The sequence below is a fragment of the Mercenaria mercenaria genome, chromosome 8 (genome assembly GCF_021730395.1).
Source record: "Mercenaria mercenaria strain notata chromosome 8, MADL_Memer_1, whole genome shotgun sequence".
Lineage (NCBI taxonomy): Eukaryota > Metazoa > Mollusca > Bivalvia > Venerida > Veneridae > Mercenaria > Mercenaria mercenaria.
The window spans coordinates 20,875,380-20,897,727 of record NC_069368.1 but is presented as its reverse complement, the minus strand read 5'-3'; positions in this window follow the sequence as shown (position 1 = coordinate 20,897,727).

The window sequence follows — 22,348 nt, the reverse complement described above, 5'->3', positions numbered from 1 at the left end:
TTACTTAAATATCTTGACAATGAGATAAACAACTAAAACATTTAAATACAGTTGTTTATTAAGACAAAAATCATTGTCGGTAACTAGTTCTTTACAGTTCTAAAAAAATTAAAACATGGACATAGTTAAAAGTTATGTGAAAATAAACAGTCTGATTTCCGGTTCTTTTTCCTAAGACAGAACCTTTTTCGTAATATTATGGAGCCTTGAACTCTTGCAAGTCCACCTCCAGACTCTACAAGATTTCTTATGGACTTATAAACAGTTGTTAGATTTCACAATAAACCTTTATATATTTTTAAACATGCCAATATATATTACTCTGCATAAAAGTTTATTTGACGTCTAACAAGTAAATACTTAATTAATAAATGACATAGCATTCTTATTGTTTCTACAGGGACATGAAACAACCTTTTAAAAATTAATTCAAAAACGCAAAGTAGTACATAACCAAATAAAATTTCGGAAATAATTATAACACTACTGTCATATGACATTTCTGCAAAGAAACATTTGTACTTTCATGCAAATCGGGTGACCTTGAGTAATCATCTTCCCGGACAGTCTCAGGCAGAAAAATTCGTCAAGAATAACATCATCACATGCTGTATATGATTAATTTCTACGTACATAATACGTAACTCAGTCTGTCTTTAAAAAGCCATTATTGGGAAAATTAGTCAATATAATTTTCCTGTCTGCAAACTTCTTCTTACTGTCATTTTCCGCTAATGTCACGCTCCTGTTTATATTTTTCACATATATCATTCAAACCAAACTGATGGAAAACAAAATCAGACAAGTTTGTTCAATTTAGATATATACACACCACTGTCTAGTTGGTCTCTTGTGTTTGACAAATGTCTCCGAGACAGTTTTCTATATTCATGTGCCGAATATTCAATTTTCCTGTCTAGAAACTTCTGCATACTGTCATTCCATAATAATGTCACGCATTTGTCTATGTATCCTTTATACCGTTCAAAACAAATTTGCTAGAAACAAGATTGATAGAAACGTTCGTTTGTAATGTACTGTGTCACATAAAGTATTTGAATTTATGATTTTGATCTTAAGGGCAGCCATCGTGACAGCCGTTTTACTTTAAATTTCATAATATTATTCAAGTACAGATCTGAACTCGAACGCTTTGTACATCCATAATAATGGACAGATAGCGATAAAGATACTTATTTACTATTTATCAAATGCTAGTGTTCTGTAAATTTGTTAATTATATGGTACAGGAGTAACTCCGTCTGATATGAAAACATCACCAGTTTAATTTCAAATTGTTGAAATAACCATCAACACTTATGTATTTAATGTATCTCAATCACGCCGTTCGTTGATTCGCAACGAACAAGCTTTTCATCAAGTTGAAATAATCTGTAAGTGACATGCCAGTAATAGATGTGGTAGATAAATCACAAGAGCTGTCGGAGGACACCAACGCTCGACTATTAAAAAGCCTTGTCAATTAAATAATTTATTTAGTCGAAAAAAAGGCATAATTTTGTAAAACTGTTAAACAGGGTTATGAAACCTAAACAATGCATATAAGGTTATTACTTTGGACAAGTGTGTGAAGTTTCGATCCATTCCCATTAGTGAATATTGAGATACCAGCTTACATACAAAAACGTAACCAAAACTGCTAAGTAAAAAAGGAGCAAGACTTTGGAATAAATGCAAAGTAGTGCATTGCCTGTCAGATCATGACAGTGAATAAGTGTATGAAGTTAAGTCCATTCCTATTAGCAGGTACTTAGAACCCAGCTTACATACAAAAAATTGACCAAAATTACAAGTCGAAACAAGGGCATAATTTTGTAAAATCAACACAAATAGAATTATGAAACCTGTGCAATAGAAGCCAGTTTATCACAGTGAATTAGTGTGTGAAGATAATAGCATACATACAAAAACGTATCAAAATCTGGAAGCCGACGATGATGCCGATGACGACGCACGGGTGAGTCCAAGCTCTGCCTATTCTTTGAAAAGTCGAGCTAAAACGTTATGAAAAGTGACTCAAAGATTTAGGCGTACAGACTACTTGCACTTTGGCTAGTAAATATACTTTCACTTTAATAATCTCTGAGTGAAGATATTTTCACAAAATAGTTCCCTTTTTATTATAAAAAAAAATAATAAAAAGTAGCACAAATCACTATAAAAGTTGATCTTCTATAATATCTTCATTTTCTCAATATAAATAAATGGAGTGAGGTTCAATCTCACATCAAAGGTGTCTACATGCAGCAGTGAACACAATTGCTAACCTTATAGTGCCGCCTCACTGGATAATCTCTTCTTAGACACGTAACATGGTAATACGTCCAATCACATAAGACTGAGACTGATATGCATCTTCAGATAACTCAATCAGGGAACCTACGACCTTCCGCACGGTCGCTCCACTTCTATGCTATCTAGGTGGTGTTAAATCGTCTATAGTTTTATGAAACATGTGTAATAACTCAACAAGAAAAAATCAAATATGTGCATATATTTTCATTTGTCGAATAATGACAATAGTTTCTTTTTTCGACGCCCTTTTATATAAATATAATATTAGATATAAAACTGAAGTGTATTACCTTAAATAGGATTATGAAAATATTTTCAGACATAATTATGTCCAATACACTAGACAGGTCCCAATTTATGCATGTCTTACCTGTTAGAGTTTGCAGGTAATTGACAATAAACTGATCATGTGACAAAAATCTTAGCAATTGAAATCGCTGACAGAAAATGCCATTACTTATTTACCTGCTTAGAATTCAATATGAAAAGTATCGTAAGGTATACAATGTTTACTCGCGATTCAACGATCATTGCTGATAAAATGTTACAAAGTTAGTACTGTTTTCCTTAATTGAGAACATGTTGAAAAAAGGAAATGATAATGAAAAATAGAATAAATTAGAAGCTTGAGTATAATTGTTTTGGGAAAAATATCTCAAAAATGTTATTCACTACATCCCTTCTAAACTTAAAATAAAAATCATTATTCTAATGGATATCATGTTGCTAAATTATACTTAAGCATAATAATCTCCTAGTGTTCTGAACGTTTTTATGTAACCTCCAGCAGTGACCATTTTGTAAAATATATTACAGCAAAACAGGTGGCCATAAAGAGATTATATAATAGCTTTCCTTAGTTAAATACAGTTATAGTTTTTACAAGGTTGAAAAGATAGCCGATCGCATCATTTTGAGGCGAACGAGTAAACAACAAATCCATCCGTACACATTATCTAAATTTAACCCATATTGCGCTATCCTTCACATATACTTTGCCTTCTCAATTTTTGTGGTAAAACTTGTAATAAAGTTGTCTGAGATAAAATGTTATAGTAGCTTTCTATGACTATTCTTTCTATTCATTCCACTGACATATACTGACCATGGCGCCAAGAAACAAGAAACAAAATAGTTATTGCTTGTTTGCCGATGAAAAATTCATTGTAAACAAATTATAACGCAGTAACAATGCCCAAATCAAGCTATCCTTTTTTTTCCGGGCTCCCAATTGGGATAACCGCATTTATTTTTATAAGGTATGAACATTTACAAGACAATAACATAGAAGACATTAATTACCAATTCATACAAACATATGAATAATAAATTCAGTAATTAAAGATAATAGTTACTTCGCCAGTAAAATAGAACTTGTTCGAAAACGAAATGACAAGTAAAATTTGACTAAGTTTCTTTTGTCTAAATGTTTTCAAGCTTACAAATATTTTATCATACGATGATTCAAGATTAAGTTTCATTTCAACAATTAACAATCTGATATTTTAGAAAAAATCACAGTTCAATGACACTAAAGTAATAACATAAAACATGTCATTAATATAAGTATTAATAAATACAAAACGAAAAGAAAGAAAATACATTAAAAATCCAGATTTGTGGCATGCAATCCAAGATCTTCGTTGAATTTGAAAATCGTTATTTTTCAATGATGATACACTATACTGACATAATACATACAAAAAAGTTATTATAATGGTATTTGTATACCACACATATGGTATATGAATGTTGACTTATTTCTTATAATCTTGTGAATTAGAAGAAAAGTTGTAATATTAGAAACATTAGAATTCAACATTATTTTCACTTTGAACATGTTAGTGCTGATTATTAAAAAAAAGAGAGCAATAAAAAATCAATATTTCCTCTTTAAATTTACTCTCTTTGTTATTATTCTTTTTCAAAGAACATTTTGTATTTACTATATAATAAACCACTTGTCGGTTTTCATTAGTCGTGTTTTGATACTGTATTTATTGTCTTACGGTGTTGATTACTGACATTTTTAAATTCTTAAGTGAATGGGTTTCTAATTCAGCTCTGAATTTATGAAAATTCCGAAATTTCAAATGTACCATTTAGTTTCGAATATAAACGTGTTGATTAAATTAACATTATTTGAAGAAAGTCCAAAAGCAATGTCTTCAAACGAAACAATATTTTTAATATTCAGTATTTCAAATGGTTGTTCTAATATTGTTTGAATATATTTCCAGATTGGTTTTACTTTTTCGTACTCCCAGAATAAATGTATTAATGTTTCCCTGCGAGATTTACACATGTTACACATACCGTTTGAGAGACGCATCAAACTTAGTTTGTTTTCTGTGAAAATACAATTATGTAAAAATTTCCATTGGAACTGCTTAGCATTTTTGTGGAATAACAGCGATACAAATTTGACCAAGTACAATTCCAATTTATCAAGACGCTTGTAGTTTTAAACTTTTCTTCCCATTTTTGTTCTGTATGAAGTTTTTTTGGTTGATTATGTCGTACAAATAAATTTAAAATGTCGCGTGTTTGCAATTTATTAGGCTAAATTACGTTTCCATTTCTTGGGGACAAAATGATATTTCGGTTATTTTGATCATTAACCTGTATTTGGGAACCTAACTTTAAGATATTCGTAAATTCTTTTGGTATGCTGGATTTAAGTTTCATCCACTCTACAATCCAGTTAGTGGAATTATTTAATTTTCGTAGAAGCTCTTTTTCTGAAATGAAATTTCTATTTGAACAATCCCAGACGTCTTTAATTGTAACAATATTACTTTCCAAAAAGGACTTAAAATACAGTGGCTTACTGCGTGATAAAATTTTATGGTTTCCAAATAATTTACAGTTTAAGAGGTCGTCCGATTTTAACGGTTCAAAACATTTGAGAAAATCACACCAGTTTTTTATTGCTTGCATGTAAAAAACATGAACCGGGGTTTTCAACAGTGATTTATCAAAAAATGAGCATGTACATATAAAATATCTTTGGTAATATTCTTTATCTCGTGCAGACAACACAGACTTTCCTATTACATTCCAATTTTGAACATCTGCATGCAAAATCTTGTATAACATTTTTATATTTAAAGCCATGCTCAGGTCTGATATACTAAAATGATTGAGACCACCGGAATATTTTTCACGCTTAAGTGTATTTTTTGCAACTAGGGACTTTTTATTATCCCAAAGAAAATTGAAAATTATCCTTAAGCTATCATTAATGTGACGTAGTTGTCGCCGGCTGCCAGTTAGGGGTTTGGTCGGGGTTTGGGCTTGACAATAGAAGAGGAACACCTCATAATTGTTCTGACATGTATTGTCTCAAAACAATATATATCGATGAATCAACCAATCGATCAACCATCAATCAACTGAAACATATACAAAATACCATAATAAATAGATAGCTACTGATATAAAAATACAAGTACTGTATTGGGCAATACATGAAACATATTGATGGTCAAGCAATAACAGGGTCGCGATAAATACCGTTTACATAGCTACCGTTGTTATACTGCTACACTACATTTACGAATCAGAGGTGTTTATTAGATTGCAGTTAAAATGGAAACGAAACAATAGACAATATGTATCATCAATATAGTTTATTATTTATTTCCAACCTATGACACAGTCATTCCGTTGCAATATCGCCATTCCTATTTATACATTTGAATTTGTAAGACTCAACACTATATACACTGATTAGAAATCCGCTTCTCCTAGGCGTTGTGTTTATGATCAATGAAATAAAAATATTGCATTTTCAGGACAAACATGACACTGATATAAGTCTACAAACTGAAAAAAACATATTCCTGTACGTGTGTATTTAAGAAATGAAATGATTTTTTTTCGGTGTTCATGCGAAAAAAATAGTTTCATTTCTTATATTTACATTATATTTCCTTTCCATTTATAAACAAGATGACATTACAAATTGCACATATTTTGTGGCATTTAACACTAAAATCAGCTTCCCGGCCATTCTGTGCACCAGACGGAATAACTGCGACGTCATCTAAGGAACGTTCTTCTGCGCAGTTCCTTTTGCTGTTCATACGAAATGAACGTCATAATTTTGAATGGAAAAGAATAGGGCGAATGTAAATATAAATAATGTTTGGAAAAATGTGTATTTAGATAAATCGACGATATCTGATCAAATTTTGCACTTGCACGAGTATTTTATAAATGTTTTGTTATCATAGAACTCAGTACTTCTACGGTAACAATTGATTCGCTTACTGAATAATGTCTCTCAATGTAAAGTGATTTTTCATTCTTGTTTTCATAGTTTACGTATTTTAGTTTTGTAAAGTATTGTTATCAAATGACAAGATGTCTATATTATGAAAATGAAACACATTTTGAAACGAGTAAAAATCCTTCCTGAAGTAGAAGAGTTACTGCTCCACTTTTGCTACATTATCAACACCCGTTTATCAAACTGGATAACGGGCGACCGGATTTGAAATCAGTGCTGTCAACAAATAGGACTGAAAATAAATTATTTTACGAAATAAATTACGACTTTACACTCCTTATAATAAACATAAATCTGAACTATTCGCTGTTTTGCCTCCAGAATGTCATGATGTCATTTTTATTCACGGACGTTAATTTCCCGCGGTAACGACAGGGCCGTTATCGATAATGGCTCCGGGGCCAATTATGATAATGAATGACGCATTACATTAACAGAAGCATTTGCAGCACATTTTGTTAGTATTTAGAGGTACTCGTGTAATACCATTGATATAATTATAAATGATATTTATTTCCATTGCTATTATTATCATTGTTATTTTTACCATTATTTTTATATTTATATGCAGAAATTTTACGTAACACTAACTGGAAAGACTTAAGTCATTAACTGAATTCCGACATACCTTTGAGCATTATCAACACCTGAAAAAGATTATTAGATTGTCCTTTTCTCATTCTTTATGCTACCTTAAGAAATTGAAAGTGTCTAATAAGTGTGAATTTGTTACCAGCAAGTCAATTTTTTTGATCAATAATTGGTTCATCAAGGGTCAAATATGGACAAAAACTAAAGTCATTAAGCAATTATATGTCTAGACATTAGCAGCATGAAAGAAATTACACAAAATGTCATTGTATAAATATATCAACCAATCCGTCTCTTACAACACACAGTACTGCAGAACTTCCATTATGTCCGTTTCAAACAGTGAAGTTGATTAATTTTTCCCTGGTCATATCTGTCAATGGAAAGTTGAAACTTGGGTCAATATTACTGTGGTAGAAATAACAGATAGAAATAGTATGATTATAGCAGTTTGCACAAGTCTTTGAATTTTTATCATAACGTATATGGCAACAACGTAAGTCTTCAAAAATATCTTCTTTCGAGTCATTTCTATCTTTATATGTTGAAAGAGTTCCTTCTGTTTTAGTGAGCGTGAGGAGTGATGGACATTTCATTTCTGTCTCACGAATAGACTCAATCATAACTCGCCAGCTATTATTTTACTTCTGTTGCATTCTATCTCTTCAAAAGGATCGCATCACACATTTATCAACTCTCATTAAAGCCGTATTTCATTGTCACAATATACATGGATTGGCTCTGTGTTGATATATTTCCAGGCCAATTCGATTTTGCAGCCAATTGAATATTCATATGTAATAGATTTTTAATCCTGTGTCTAGGGAGGCTGGGTATAAAAGATGTTTCATGTATCATTGCATTTTAAGAGCAGGCTAAATAAAACTGAGACTGCTATAAATTTGCTTGAATGCATCCCAGATGTACTACTTATAAATTGTATTATATGAATATATCTAATCTTTAGAAGGTGGCGCAAGTGTCTTTTCTTCTTTTTCATCAAAGGGAATAATAAAACATATTTTAACATTCATACTTTGGTAAACAATATGTCTATTCAAATATTTTCGCAGGGGTCATTTACCTGTTCATGATATGTAAAAGTAATGTCTTTCTTAAATACAATTTACATAAAATGACGGCTACATTCATCACTACCGTAACATATATATACTTCATTATCCTGAAAATGACATCAACCACTAAAACTGTTAAATACAGTTGGTTTTTAACACAAAAATTATTGCCGGTGACTAGTTCTTTACATTTCAAAAATCATTCAAACTTTGTTTTCGTTAAAGATTATGTGAAAAGATATGGTCCGTAAAGCAGTACATACTGTAACCAAATAAAATATCGGAAAAGGTGGAACACTACGGTCATTAGAAATATCTGCAAAGAACGTTTGTACTTTCATGCACATCGTGTGTCCTGTGTAATTTTCTCCATGAACGGTCTCAGACAGAAAACTTCATCAAGAATAACATCATCACATGCTGTATAAGATTAATTTTATGTACATAATAATATTACGTAACTCAGTCTGCCTTTAAAAAGCCATTATTGGGAAAAATAGTCAATTCAATTTTCCTGTCTGCAAACTTCTTCTTACTGTCATTTTCTGCTGTTGTCGCGCTTTTACTTATATTTTCCTCAGATATCATTGGAAAACAAAAACAGACAAGTTTGTTCAATTTAGATATATACCCACCACTGTATATGGTTTATCTCATGTGTTTGATTAATGTATCTCAGATAGTTTTCTTTTCTGATATATTTACAGATATTCGATCTGTCTTGCTTTATATCAGATAGATTCGTGTGCCGAATATTCAATTTTCCTGTCTAAAAACTTCTGCTTACTGTCATTTCAGGATTATGTCACGCATTTGTCTATGTATCTCTTATCTCTTTCAAAACAAATTGAAAGAAACAAGATTGATTAAAACGTTCCTTCGTAATGTACTGCGTCGTATAATGTATACGACTTACGTATTGGACATTGATGACATCCATTGTGAATAGTAGTTTTACTTTTCATAAAATCATTTCAGTATGGATCTGAATTTGAAAGCCATGTGCATCTTTAATTATGGACATATAGCGATAAACATACCAATTAACTAATTTGGAAATGCTAGTGTTCTATAAATGTGTTTAATCATTTCGTATTTTAGGAATAACACCTTATGATATATATAAAAAATAACCACTTTAATTTGCTGCAATTACCACCATACACGTCTTCCTTGATTCGTAAAGACTAAGCTTTTCATCAAGTGGTTATTATTAGTGAATGGCATACCCTTGATAGATGTGGCTGATTCGGATTAAGTTCAGATCTAGATTTAGTTACATTCAAAGCGATGTGGATCACAATTTTTTCTTTACATAATGACCATTAACTCAGGTATAGTGTATAAACAAGTTGTTATGAAAAGCTTTCTGGAACTTAGTAGTACCAAACTGTTTTTACGATTTTACATCAGATCTTATTAAATGTTTCATTTACTAATTTCGTATGTACAAGGGAAACGCATACATACATTCCTATGTACGGTTGAATAGTTCTTCAAACGCTTCTTTCCAAAATAAGTGTTTTGGTATGTTAGCGGAATTGACAACGAGATCAAACTAATAAACTTAATCCTTCAAACATATTTCAGCAATAGGCATAAATATGTTTGAAGATTGAATTTATTAATGTAAATGTTATACACTACATTCCTTCTTAACTTAATCTAAAATATATTATTAAAATGTATATCATGTTGCTAAATTATACTTAAGCATAATAATACCCTGGTGTTTTGAACGTTTTTATTTGAACTCCAGCTGTGACCATTCTGTAAAATTATTACAATTCAGTACACAAAACAGGTGGTCATATAAAGAAGTCATGAAATAACTAGCTTATAATGGATATGTAATTTAAATACATTTATCGTTTTCAGCAGGATTGGAAAGACAGCCGAATGCCACATTAATAGGCGAAAGAGTAATCACGAAATGCAGTCGTATCCATTTAACTAAATGTAACCTATGTTGTACCTGCGAACAAGGAACTTTTAATATATTTGATATTTTACACGAAGTTTTCAAATATACTCCACCCTTATTATGTCAGATTTCAGTGGTAATCTTGTAATAAAGTTGTCTAAGATTAATTGTTATAAGTGTCCAGAAAATGAATGCTGCAGCTTACTATGCTCATTATTTCTTTTCAATCCACTGACATATATACTAAGGACGTGTTAATTAATCATGGCGCCAAAAAACAAGAAACGAATCATTCATAAACTGGTCGCCGATGAAAAATATGTTTTTAGATGAATTATGATGCCTAGCAATGCACATATCAATATTTTCATAGCGTGCCATATCCATTCCGTTGCAATATCACCATTCTTATTTATACGTTTTAATTTCTTAAGATTTATCATTATAAGCATTGATGAGAAATCGGCTAGTCGTAGGTGTTACACACAAAATGTATGTTATACATCGATAAACGGAAAATATTACCGTTTTAGGACAAACATGAAGTTGATTTAAACTACAAATTGGAAAATATTGTGAATGTGCAAAATGTGCATAATGTGCACACTATTAATTTACTTAATTTAAAAAAATAAAACTATATTTTAGTACCAGACAACGCCTACTTCTGAATTTATTCAACCATCGTTATAAAAAAGAGTGAAACGTATAAACCGTTTTGTTGTTTATATTTTAACTGTTTGCTGCAGATCATACTAAATTTGGTGTTTAGTTTAACGTCTCACCGACACTATTATAGGTGATATGACGACTTTCTAGCTCTGATGGTGGACGAAAAACCCAGTTGCCCCTCCATACATTATTTCATCACAGGCTTTGTTTAGCTTAACGTCGTACCGACACTCTTATAGGTCATATGGCGACTTTCCAGCTCTGACGGTGGAAGGAAAACCCAGTTGCACCTCCATACCCGAGTAGAACCACCGACCTTCCGTAAGCCAGTAAACGCATTGTTTTTAAGTGCGGTTTAGTCTTGATTAAACTGCAATTATACGCATTTTTCAATTCAAGTAAAAATACAGCAGAAATATGTATTTGTGTAAAATGGGTGGAGAAAATTATAGCTTACAACCCAGTATACCAAACTCTTCCTGTTACCAGTATGAAATAATAACATTCTAAATATGACTTTTCTTATTTTGACTGGGCAGCCTTTTTAAGAAAAGTCAAACTGCATGCAGGAGTTGCTTCCCTTCAACTTAAGAAATCTCTACTTATAGGTAAGAATAAGACTGAAGAAATGAAATATTATTTTATAAGTCCGATTTCTTCACTTCTAAAGCATCACTTATGCGGCATTATTGTTAATTTAACACATTTAAATGCACATCAACCGAAAACTTGCTTTTATATAACATTCACCAAAACACATTATGTGCTGCAAGATGTGCATTATGCCAGTTTAACGTAGTTGTTCCAACAAAATAAATGGCCTGTATTCTTAGTTTAGTCTAATGTTCTGTGAACAGGATTTCATGTATAGCTGTATATACATGTAAACAAATGTATATGTAATAACGTAAAAAGTTTGACAATATTGATTAAGTATAGTTATGTGGAACCAGGCAACATCGGTTCTAATTACATTTTGCCGTTTATCGGTAAATCGGTAAAACAGAGCCTTTGGAAGCAAAGAATGCAACCAAGAAGAATATTAGCAGAATGAAATGTACAAATAGAGAAAAGTGGAAACTTCACAGGTCGCTCAACACGACAGAAACGAAAATGTTGCAGGCTCGGTTTGATTGAGCCTGTTCATGGACGGTAGTAGATATGCATGCTACCGTCTACGCCCTCTAGCCCCGGGTTGAGCAGAACTCAACATTTACACCACCTCTCAAGACGCCTAGCACTGGCTTAAGCGGAACTCAATTACACAGATGTTGAATGGACTCCATGATACAAAAGGACAAGGAAATATAACAATACTGACTCCAAGTACGGAGAGACTCTTTACAGCCTCCACACGGAACTTAAAGATTAATGTTGTGATAATTAATAAAAATATGTAAAAAGTCGATCCTAAGGAAACTCAGAATGCAACCAAGATGAATAATAGAGTCGTTTTTATTGAGTATGTTCATGAGAGGTAATGAAATGTGCAACACCTCTCACACTCCTAGCATCGTCTTAAGCGCAACTCTATTACACATATGTTGAATGGACTCCATGATCCCAAAGGTTCTGAATACTTTACAACACTGAATCCAGACAATTTTATCGCATGGGGCATAATGAGTTGCCACAGGTGGTTTGCGAAGATGTCTTATCCTCCACGGTGGTTTAACCATAAATTTGTAAATACTCTTTATAACATTATAATTGTAATTTACATACCATGTTATTGATATAAGTACTTTTTCTTTATTTTATTCGATTCAACGAAGAAACAACATTATGGCGTAACATCGAATAACGTTTCCAAACCTGTTCTAAAAACTGTAAGAAACTCCTTTGAAAGTAAAGTAATAGTAGACCCGCATTTATGGCGTCTGTTCATGAAATATAATGAATCTGTTCATGAGAGATAATGAATCTCTCCATGAGAGATAATGAAAGGTGCAACACCCTTCGCACCACATAGAAACAGTTTTAACAGAACTGTTTTATGTACTCCATGATCCCAGAAGACCAGACAATATAACACAACTGAATCAAATACGAGAGATAATATTTTACAGCCGCAACATTAAATCTTATCATCATAATGAGTCGGTTTGTAAAAAAAATAAGAGCCTTCACATATATCCATAGAACATCGGTGATTCCACTTGTTGACATTGCTCAGACTTCGTAAACTTAATATTACCTATGGTTAGGGTATGAGTCATCATGTGGGTGGGCTACCACAAGACATTACTATAAAAACACACTTAAAAAGTGAAATAATATTATTTATTCATTTCGTATGGGAGGAGGCAGAGGGAGATGGAAGGGAGAAGGTAATGTAATTTTCTTAAAACTAATCCGAGGCATACAAGTGCACATGCTGAAACATATTTCTATAAAGGTATATGATTCTACGTCAAATAAATTATGAGATACTTGCAAGACAAACGTTTTGGCTCGTCATTCGTATTTTGACTAAGTCAAAGGTCATAACTGTAGTCTGGCGGAATACAATTCCGTAGAAAACTACTCGTGCATAACTTCATGCGCTTTATTAAACCTTTTTAAATTCATGACTCCAGGTCAAGTAATTCTTTTTTATCCGTATAACTCGTAACATGGAGTTATTTTGTCATTTGAGGCAGATATATTTGCGTCGACAGATCAGTTAGGATAAGAACCATCATATCAAATAAATAGGAGTCGCAAACGAAAGTAACAGTAATTAAGAATTTTCTGGAAAGTTAGATAATCATCTAGATGGATGATTTTCATTATAGAAGGACAAAACACATCAACACGAAAATTGACGTAAACATAGAATAAATAAAGGTACTCTTGGCATTGATTTGATGACATGCCTGTACAAAATACGATAATTTCTCTGCATTAGCAAAGATTGCATTGTACATTGCAATACGCAACAATACGAAAACGTCTGCGGTTTCGCAGAAATAGAAATAATTCTCGTTACTCAAATGAAATCTACAAACAAAACTCAAAAATTTGAACAGGTAAATCATTACAACGATATGAAAAAAAATATGTTATGCTAAATTCCGAAAGAAATTGCCTATAATCAATCAACACGTTTGAATGACACTCAAATACATTTCATTCCATCATATTAACTGATGTTATACAGTCAGAACCGCATAGACATTCCTAGGAAATTTGATCTATTTATAAAGCTATACATTTTCAAGATATAACGAAAAATATTGATTTACCTTTACCTTACTTTATAACAGCTTTATTCTATGCTGTACGGATGAACGGCGTCGCGCTTCATCAAACGTACAGAACTACCTTAAACTTCAAAAGTTTCAGAACGGATGCAGAAATTGGAAAATGTGAAAACATATTTAAGCTTAAATTATCAAATTAATGACAAATACTCTGGAGCCTATATATATTGCATTTTAAGCGTTTTAAGACTAAGTCGAAATCATGAATTTACACTTTATGTAAGAGTTTTAACATATGTGAGTATATAGGGCAGTAGAACACGTTCATCACATCTGTGAAAGGGTTGTTTTGATTGAATAGATGACAGAATTGAGAAATTTTAATCCGCATTTGTATTACGTCTGCAGGAAGTTTGAAGTTTGCGTTGGCCTTTAGTTTTTATCAATTAATAAGTTTCAAGATGAAACTGTGTTTGATAACTTTGGTTTCATTTATCTTGCAGGAATGTTTGTAGAAGTGTCAAAACCCTTACAGTTTGCATAATTGATCTACTTAAAATCACAAAAGCAATATAAAGTGTTCTTGCTGTCCAAGATGTTTCATGCATTTAAGATTTATAGCTACTCCATATTAAATGTAGAAAAGGTCAACTATTATTTCGTAGATTATAAAGAATACGTTGGTATTCATTTTAACACAAGAATACAAAACCTAATAAAAGTCCTGTTTCTACGAACATAGCGCCCCTCATCCATACCTGACCCCCGCCACAGCATTGTCTGTACAGATTATAATAAAGAAATGTACAGAGAAAAAGTAAATCATATAGACAATGAAGATGAAACGAACAATTGAAGAATGACACACCAATAGACACTGCCTTGGCAGGGTCAGTGGCAAAATACAACACTGCGGAAAAGCAAGTGTCTTTTACTTCAAAAATGTGGTAAAACATAAAAGAAAACGGAAAATGCATTAATATTAAAGCAGCATTGATATCCTCTCTAAAGTATAGCTATTCTGAAATATATTAACCAAACATATCAATATAAGCTCGTTTAATCGTAACATAGGAAAAGGAAATATAAACTCATAAACCTTTACATTTTGCTAGATTTTTTTCATACATCAGCAATTGTATTTAATTATATAAGTTTCATAAACTTTCTTTAAGGGACAAGTGACTTAATAATATGTAGTATTAACTGCTTTACGAATGTGAGTATAATATGTTTACGGAATAGAAAAGATTAACAGAGGTCTGCCCAAATATAATTTGTATATGTCTGAGCTATATGTGCGAGGGGAAGTCTGTATAGACATCATGGTAATTCTGAATTTTGATTCACCTTCATATTGTAGTTCCCCTTCGGCAATACAGTGTATACTATACTGTCCATTTTATAGATCATATTCATTTTATTCAAACCCATTTTTGTGCTATCATTTCTGAGGCTCGTATTCAGTTAATAACAAATTAAATTACGTTATCCTTAATAGGTTTGTGAGTATGCAAAGGAATGTTTTTAATTAAATCTATGATTTAAATTATCATAATATAACTCTAAACAAAGACAAAATTAAGTTAAAAATCTGCAAAATGTATTTTTAAAGTGTCTTATATTAAATTGGATTTGGAGTGACGCAACATTATTACAGTTATGAGCTTCATCTAAAACTAATGCATACACATTTATAATTTACATATTATAGCCATAATGTAAACTACAATTTCTTTCCCTATTCACTCTATAAATATGACTTTTTATCCGTTCTAAGATTCACTGAAACAACTTATATACCAATTTAACACAACATTTCCTAAAAACATCAAATGAAGTAATTTCAGCAAAGCGATATGTATTGTAGCTTTATATATTATTAGTAAAAAACACAATTATTGTATGGTATTATTGGAATGTAGATGTGCCAATTCAGGTTTAAGAAATATGAAAATACCATTAAGCTATTGATTTTTGTGCTTTCAAAGTACTTGTACCTAGAGAAAAATAAAACGATTACGAGATAAATGAAAGACTTTACATTGACGTCGTATCATGATACATGTAAACCAGTTATAGGTTTTAATAACGACGCATTATTTAACTTGTTACTAATTATTTTCTAAATAGAGTTACTGTATTTTATGAGAAACTCAGCTGGCAAACGTGCAAATTAAAACTGTTTGTCTGGCTGCAACGATGCTAATCATAAAATAGCAGTCATTCTGTCTCCAATACTGTGAACGGTCAATGTTAATCTTGCGTATGTCTTTGATTTTTGCGAAGTGTTTGATAGATTAATGCAATAGCTTTACAATAAATCTGCCACATACTACCATTATGAACAACGTTTTGTTAAGATGGAAAATAAAATTCATAAGAAAAGTCTAAAGTGTAGAATATGCAAAAAAAAAAAAAAAAAAAACAAAAAACAAAAAAAAACTAGCAGACTCGGTAAAATTGAATCGGTTTGAATTTGGTTAATGTTACCTTTTTTGGCAGACTAATGTTTTTATTCAGACGACGAAAATAGTGTAAGTAGTAAAGCTCGTGATAGTGTAAATCAAAACTACGCTTGGCAGGGAGAGGAAATGCGTCATTCAACATTTACATATATATAAATATATAATGATCATCTTGTAAAATTTTGGTCGCAATGGCAATGTCTGTTTTAAATATTGGTCATCAGTGTCTTGAACCCAAGGATCGAACACAAGGACAAGACCATTCTACCTTATTGACATTCCGTACCCCCACATTTAAGCGCCCCCTTTGGCGTTATATTTTGCACCAAGGGTGCGTTTATGTCTGTACCAAATACAAAAGGAACTATGTTTTTTTCTACTACCGAAAAATGTAAAGTCCGCTATTCCAAAGTATTAACGCTAACACACAAAATGCACATGAAAGTTGTTAAATCCGACATCAAACTAAATCCGTTACCACTTTCAGTTGAGTAAATAGGCAGTTAAGAATAAATACGGCAATTAAGAAACACTGGCTATAAACATTGACCCGGTCAGTCAACATGCTGACTACCATTTGATGCGTGTATTTGTTGCGCACAATTAGAGGGTCACAATTGGGTTTGTTTTCACATATTGACCATGCATTCGAAGGTAACGATGTATGTTAACGTTTGTGACACATAAAATGTTTGGCATGTTTAAAAAAAGCCACTTTTCCATCCTCAGGTTTAGTAATACTCTAGTATGTAATCCGCGGAGCGCGTTCAGTCAGAGTCGCCTCAATTAGGAAAGTATAATTTTAACGTCTCAGGTTATCTCGAAGGTCACGGAGTTTAATTGGTCAGCTTGTAATTACAGCAACTTTCTAGGTCAGTTGCTCACTCAAGTGTGACTTACCAATTCAAACTCTCAAGAGAAGGAACAATAAACTATATTTCAAAATAGCACTTTATATTATCTAGAAAATATAAATTAAAACAAAAATAACAAAAGATATCAAAATTCACAAGTTTTTAACAGTTTTTTCTTAATAAATCCCTTAGATGCACGGTGACCCTATTTTTTTCTTTCCAATTTGAAGCATTTTAGTGTGTCAATAAAGCTACAAAATAATTTGAAAATCTTAACGTCAGAATTTATTTGTGTAGATCTAAATACGTTTTTTTTCTGTTGAAAAAAATAAAGTGGATGTGGTAATTATGTCAACATGTAAAATTAAGGAGATTTGTTAGTGACATTTTTGCTTATATAATACTGACAACATCTTGTATTCATATTAACCTATAAAACCTGAGATCCCAATAACATTAAGTGGGATATTATATGTTTTATAGAGTACCACCATTTTTGAAATTTTACAACATTTCGGAAATGCTTAAACAGTTGGTGAAGAAAATACCCTATAATATTAAAACGAGTTCGGTGACCTCTGTTTTTTTCTTCTCTTGTTTGTCTTGGAAACTAATGTTCTCCAAGCTCACAGAGAATGAAAAAAATCTTGATGTTAGAAAAAAATCGTTCATACATCCTTCGATAAACAGCAACACGTCATCTTGTTTTTCATATAATTTGTCACTTTTCAAGCACTTTTGTTAAAATTACTTTCAGATTATGAAACGAAATTTCCAGTATACAAATCACTTAATGAACGCTGCAGTGTCTAAATACTGTTAGCAATACATGTGCAACTTTTAACTGAATTTATGTGTCAAGAAAAACAGGTAGCATTTTTCGTATTCGACTGAAAACTTACAAAAATGATAATTAGATATACACCAATATATTTGAAATTATCTGTTTTGAAAAATATTCAAATATACTGCAGTGCGTGGTTGTATTCTTCTTTTTCTCACATAGACATTGTTTGTTTACCTGTCCTACCGTATTGCATGGAAGTATGCATTACTCATTTTGATTTGGAATTTGTCAGGAATTATGCCAATAGGTTATTTTGTCCATGACCATTCACAAAGATTTAGTGGCAAATTTGTTACAACACATCGTTTGAATTTCTTCCAAAAAGATATAAAAAATTGACACAATATCAATATGCCCGAAATAATGCACGATTTGATTGTATTGGCAGTTTTTGGTTGGTAGACCAATGTTTATGGACTACAGTTATTAAAAGACAAAGTGGTTTTATAATACTTCATTGAATTAGTTTTCTGTCTCCGTAATATGGTGGGAATCTGAGAGAAGTTTCGAAATTAATTGATTTTTCAAAGCTCAGCGTAACTCGCCTCTATCTGATTAAAATACATGTTTCTTGTGTTGAATTAATAGAACTTTAAATATATTTAAAGACGATTTGTACGGCTTTAATGGTATATCTCCAAAACAATTAATCAGAAACACCATTATCTTGCTCATTTCGGCGAAATAACTCTAAAATTAAACTCGAGCAGGAATATTTATCCAATTCAATTTAAAGTGATATTCCTCCCATTGTGGTTCCAATAAATGAAATAAAATGTTAACTTAGATCATAACTTTCATTTTGTGCCTCGAAAATAGGTTAAATTGTATAATTGTACAATTTATTTTAACAGTTAAAGTATGTTTAATTCAATCAAAAGTGTAGTCAAGTTGTTATGGCGCAACATATAAATTAAGACATGCATAAACAAAAGCGGCAGAATTTCAACTATTCGTTTCTAGTAGTCTTTTATAACAATATAATAAAAGAAACGTTTGTTTGAAACATATTTAGATAATCTAGAAATGTCAGAATGTGGCACTTCCACTATTTTCATTTTTGTCACCTCCTATACAATTTTGACACCAAAGTGTAGCAACATTGTCCTTAATCTATTGCCATGAATCGGATAAAATCAGATTAAAATGTTCGGAAGGTTTCTACAAAATTGATCACATTTGAAAAGTATAAATGTAGGAACGAGTATTCAGAAATTTAAAAAAGGAAGCTTTCAGCAGACCTCATGCAAAATACGATGTGATATTACGTTTTTTTCACGTGAAAAAGAGCTGAGATGCTTTAATATATCTTATATATTTTATTTATCAGTTTCACGATGAAACTTTCTTTGATCCAGTGAATCTCATTTATAAGGCACGGTTTTACGTAGAGTTGTCACGACGCTTCAGTTCCTTTCAACCGCACAAGTATTTTGTCGAAGATGACATTTTAACAGTACGGTGACGTTAGATTTATAAAGCATAGCAAGGTATTCCTGTCATTAATATGCGAGTAAGGTTCAACATATAATGCAACCGTTGATATAAATTCTTTATAAGCTTAGATATATTTATAATGAGATGCATCTGAGTTCATTATTCTTTAATTTTTCCAGTAGTTTTCTGGTGCCCATCGACGGGAGTCTGCATCTAAATCGAAAATAAAGGGCTTCTAAAGTAGCACGAGGAAATTGTAACAAGTCATTTCTTTTAATACGGAGACGGGAAACATTTTGGCAAGTAAAAATAAAATTACCGACAAAATAATAAGATTTTATTAACGTGACTAAATATAACCAACTAGAAGATGCTTTTGTAGAAAATCGCATGTCTCCCCCAATGCATAGTCATATAGGCAGGAAGTCAATAGGGGACAGGAGCAAAAGTCTAAGCGACACTGATGGCTGGCTGCAATAGGAATCATCTATTTGGCATGTCCAATAATTCCACAAAGTTTCAACATTCTAGGCTAAGTGGTTCTGAAGTTATGAATTGGAAACTATTTTCCATCTGCAAGCCTCTATGACATTGACCTTTGATCGGGTGACTCCAAAATCAGAAGGGATCATCTATTTTGCATGTCCAATCATCCTATATAGTTTCAACATTCTGGGTCAAGTGGTTCTCAAGTTAGTGATTGAAAAGTATTTTCTATGTTCAGCCCCATGTGACCTTGAATTTTGATGTTGTGACCCCAAAAACAACAGGGGTCATCTACTCTGAAACTTCTATCACCCTATAAAATATGAAGGTTCTAGGTCAAACGGTTCACAAGTTATTGACTGGAAATAGATTTCCATGTAATGTTTGCTGCGACCTTGACCTTTAATAGAGTGACCCCAAATTCAATAGAGGTCATCTACTTTGCATGTCCAATCACCCTGTGAAGTTTCAAAATGCTGGGTCAAGTAGTTCTCAAGTTACTGACCGATATTGCTTTTCCATGTTCAGGCCCCTGTGACCTTGACCTTTAGTAGAGTGATCATCCCAAAATCAATAGGGGTCATCTACTCTGCATATTCAATCATCCTATGGAGTTTCAACATTCTGGGTCAAGTGGTTCTCAAGTTATTGATCGGAAATGGTTTTCCATGATCAGGCCCCTGTGACCTTGACCTTTAATGGAGTAATCCTAAAAGCAATAGGGGTCATCTACTTTGCATGAAGAATCATCGTATTAAGTTTCAATATTCTAGGTCAAGTGATTCTCAAGTAATTGATCGGAAATGGTTTTCCATGTTCAGACCCCTGTGACCTTGACCTTTGACGGAGTGACCCCAAAAACAATAGGGATCGTCTACTCCATAAGCCCTGAAGTTTAAAGGTTCTAGGTCAAAAGGTTCTCCAGTTATTGATCGGAAATGATGTATGACGTACGGACGGACAGGGCAAAAACAATGGAGTGACCCCAATATCGATAGGGGTCATCTACTTTGCATATTCAATCATCCTATGAAGTTTCAACATTCTGGGTCAAGTGGTTCTCAAGTTATTGATCAGAAATGGTTTTCCATGTTCAGGCCCCTGTGACCTTGACCTTTAAGGGAATGACCCCAAAATCAACAGTGGTCATCTACTCTGCATGATCAATCATCCTATGAAGTTTCAATGTTCTGGGTCAAGTCGTTCTCAAGTTATTGGTCGGAAATGGTTTTCCATGTTCAGGCCCCTGTGATCTTGACCTTCAATGGAGTAATCCTAAAAGCAATAGGGGTCATCTACTTTGCATGACCAATCATCGTATTAAGTTTCAACATTCTGGGTCAAGTGATTCTCAAGTTATTGATCGGAAATGGTTTTCCATGTTCAGGCCCCTGTGACCTTGACCTTTGACGGAGTGACCCCAAAAACAATAGGGATCGTCTACTCCATAAGCCCTGAAGTTTGAAGGTTCTAGGTCAAAAGGTTCTCCAGTTATTGATCGGAAATGATGTGTGACGTACGGACGGACAGGGCAAAAGCAATATGTCTCCCCCAGAGGAGGGTGGGGAGATATAATTATCCCTCGTGCATGGTCCAAATTGTTTCTGCCGCTGTATATTTCTCAACTACAAAATAAAAGATGCTATTCTAGATGATATTGTGCTACATTTCTTACGAACAATTATCTCCTTAAAAATTTATGATGAACATTTGCTTTTACATCGCAACATGTCTGAAAGAACTGTCATTTAGTGAAGAAGGCATTTCAAGGAATTCAAGATTTAATTGTGTTCCATTGAAAGCCTTCATGAGCGGCGGAAAGTAAAATACACAAAGTTTTGGGATAAAAAGTATAATTCAATCTTAGTTTCTTTTCTGTTTGCTAGATGTGAGAATATCGCGTTGGTGGGCCTAGCTTACATGTTACGATGAAGTTGTCTGATAAAAACTCGTTGTCATTTCTAACTTGATGTATAGATTTTTTTCGCTATGCTTCAAAAGTTGTTAAAGTAGTTGTTTATTGCACGGCCTCGTATTAAAAAATAATTCAAAATGCAGAGCTTTTTGAATGAGGAACTATAAATGAAATTGGATATAAAACTGTTTTCCAATGTTTTGTAATTATAAGCGTTTTGTTTCCTTATTCTATAACTCATGTTGAGATTAAGCCAATCATTATCTCTAAAATTGTATGAAAT